At 42.5% G+C, this 2,388-nt stretch overlaps 1 non-coding gene across 1 annotated transcript; it reads left to right on the forward strand.

Moving 5' to 3' along the window:
- Positions 1-210: 210 nt before the first annotated feature.
- Positions 211-328, forward strand: LOC143716774 (5S ribosomal RNA). The gene has a single exon (XR_013196235.1). It is a non-coding gene; the product is annotated as a 5S ribosomal RNA (ribosomal RNA).
- The last annotated feature ends 2,060 nt before the right edge of the window (positions 329-2,388 follow it).

Raw genomic sequence — 2,388 nt, forward strand, 5'->3', positions numbered from 1 at the left:
ACTTGGATGGGAGACCGCATGGGAATACTAGGTGTTGTAAGCTTTTTTATGAAAAAAAAAAAGAGTCCCTGAGCTTCTTCAAAAAGCCTTAAAAAGTCTCTGAGATTCTTCAGAAAGCATGAAAGAGTTTGAGTTTTTTCAAAAGTTCTTCTTAGTTTTCTTCACTAATGGTCTAACCTTTCAAATAGCCCAATTTTGGCAGAAGTTTTCGCTTACGGCCATACCACCTTGGGCACGCCCGATCTCGTCTGATCTCGGAAGCTAAGCGGGGTGGGCCTGGTTAGTACTTGGATGGGAGACCGCCTGGGAATACCAGGTGCTGAAAGCTTTAAAAAAATAAAATAAAAAAAGGGGTCCCTGAGCTTCATCAAAAAGCCTTAAAAAGCCTCTGAGATTCTTTAGAAAGCATGAAAGAGTTTGAGTTTTTTCAAAAGTTCTTCTTAGTTTTCTTCACTAATGGTCTAACCTTTTAAATAAGGCCTGGTTGGTACTTGGATGGGAGACCGCATGGGAATACTAGGTGTTGTAAGCTTTTTTTATGAAAAGTTTCCTTCACTAATGGTCTAACCTTTTAAATAGCCCAATTTTGGCAGCAGTTTTCGCTTACGGCCATTCCACCTTGGGCACGCCCGATCTAGTTGGTACGATCCAGGAAGTGAGTTGGCTGCAGTTGGAGAGGAAGGCTCTCCCCCATTTTTGTTTTTCCATTTGTGTTTGTTTTTTCGAGTTTTGTTACTTAGTTTTTTTCCCGCTTTTTTTGTTTTTTCAAACCACCTAACAGCAGCTTTTAGCTGGCTGGAGGGTGGTTATTTGCTTTTTTTTTCAAGCATGGACGGATTAACGGCAAACGACACTGGACTGGTTGGAGGAACACGCAAGGCAAACGGCAATGGACTGGCTGGAGGAACACGAAAGGCAAACGACAATGGACTGGCAGGAGAAAAACGCATGGCAAACGACAATGGACTGGATAATCGACCACGAGTGAGAAATGGAAACACCAGAGATGTGAGTGAGAAAATCAACGAAAGGAAATATTTAAAAGAGGCTACAGTGATTGTGAATGTGGAAAACGTGATTGAGGTAAAAGCGGAGGATATTATTAAAGCTGTGACGGAATTACGTGGACATTATGTGGGAAATTTTAGCGCTAAGACTAAGACAAGGAGAGGAATATGAACTGACAATGGAAAAAGAAGAAATGTGTGACAAACTGACTGATGGACTGGTAATAAAAGGAGTGAAATGTGAAGTGAAAAATCTGCAAAACAGAGACTATGTTGTTTCCTTCATGCACCTGCCCGTCTATCTTGATGATGATGTTTTAGATAAATTGGAAGGATGGGGAGTTACTCCCATCTCGAAAATAAAAAGATGATGTTTTCCGGGCACTGACATAGAGGACGGAACAAGGTTCCTAAAGGTGAGGTTCCCCAAAGAGGTAGCGTCGCTACCGTACAGCACAAAGCTGGAAACAGCGGAAGGGCCACAGTATTTTAGGGTCGTGCACAGTCACCAGGTTAAAACCTGTCGGCTGTGCACGAGCCCAGAACATTTACTGAAAGACTGCCCTGAATTCAAGTGCTAGGGAGTGTAGGGTATGGACCAATCAGACACATACTAATTATCCATTATATACAAAGGTTTATGAAACTCCTCACACAGCCCAAATGAACAAACACAAGGGCAGAAACAGTGTCATGTTACAGGGCATGACAAGGAGATTTTACGACCTCCGAGGAATGTGGCCACATACTCAAGAGAGAGACTATGAAACAGAAACCCTCTTTAAAACAGACTTAACTGCATTAATCATAGACTAACTGATCTATAAATGAACATGCATAAAACTGTGAAAGAAACAGTGTAAATGGTTTACTGTCTCGTGTACTATAAGGTATATATTATGGTATGTATCCTGGTATACAACAAACTAACGATCAATATAACCTCACCTGTATAATGCCTCCTACCTCACTAATCCTCATTTAATGACTCACACTTTGATGTACATCACCTTCTTCTAGAATGCAGTGTGGATGTGTTATAGCTATTTTAGCATTAATGAAGGTATAATCTTGCTAGACACAAAGATCCATAAATCAACTAAGAGCCACTTTCCCTCTCAGACATGTCCCCTTTCTGTTTGGTCGAGTTCAACCCTTAGGGGAGGATCTTCTCCAGGCCTTATTAGAGACAGTCCACATGTGACCTCCCTCTCTTAGTTCTTTCATCCAGCCGGAACACTGTTCTGGTGATACTGGGGAGCCCCCTCCCCCTCCACAGGGGCCCCAGGGCCCAGCAGGCCTCGATTCCAACCAGACATGGGCTCAGGCAGGAGAGAGATGACTCTCTCACAAAGAACCAAGGACAATCTCAAGAGTTTTG

Source organism: Siphateles boraxobius, unplaced genomic scaffold, assembly GCF_051911475.1.
Source record: "Siphateles boraxobius isolate OS27281-9 unplaced genomic scaffold, OSU_SipBor_1 6, whole genome shotgun sequence".
NCBI lineage: Eukaryota > Metazoa > Chordata > Actinopteri > Cypriniformes > Leuciscidae > Siphateles > Siphateles boraxobius.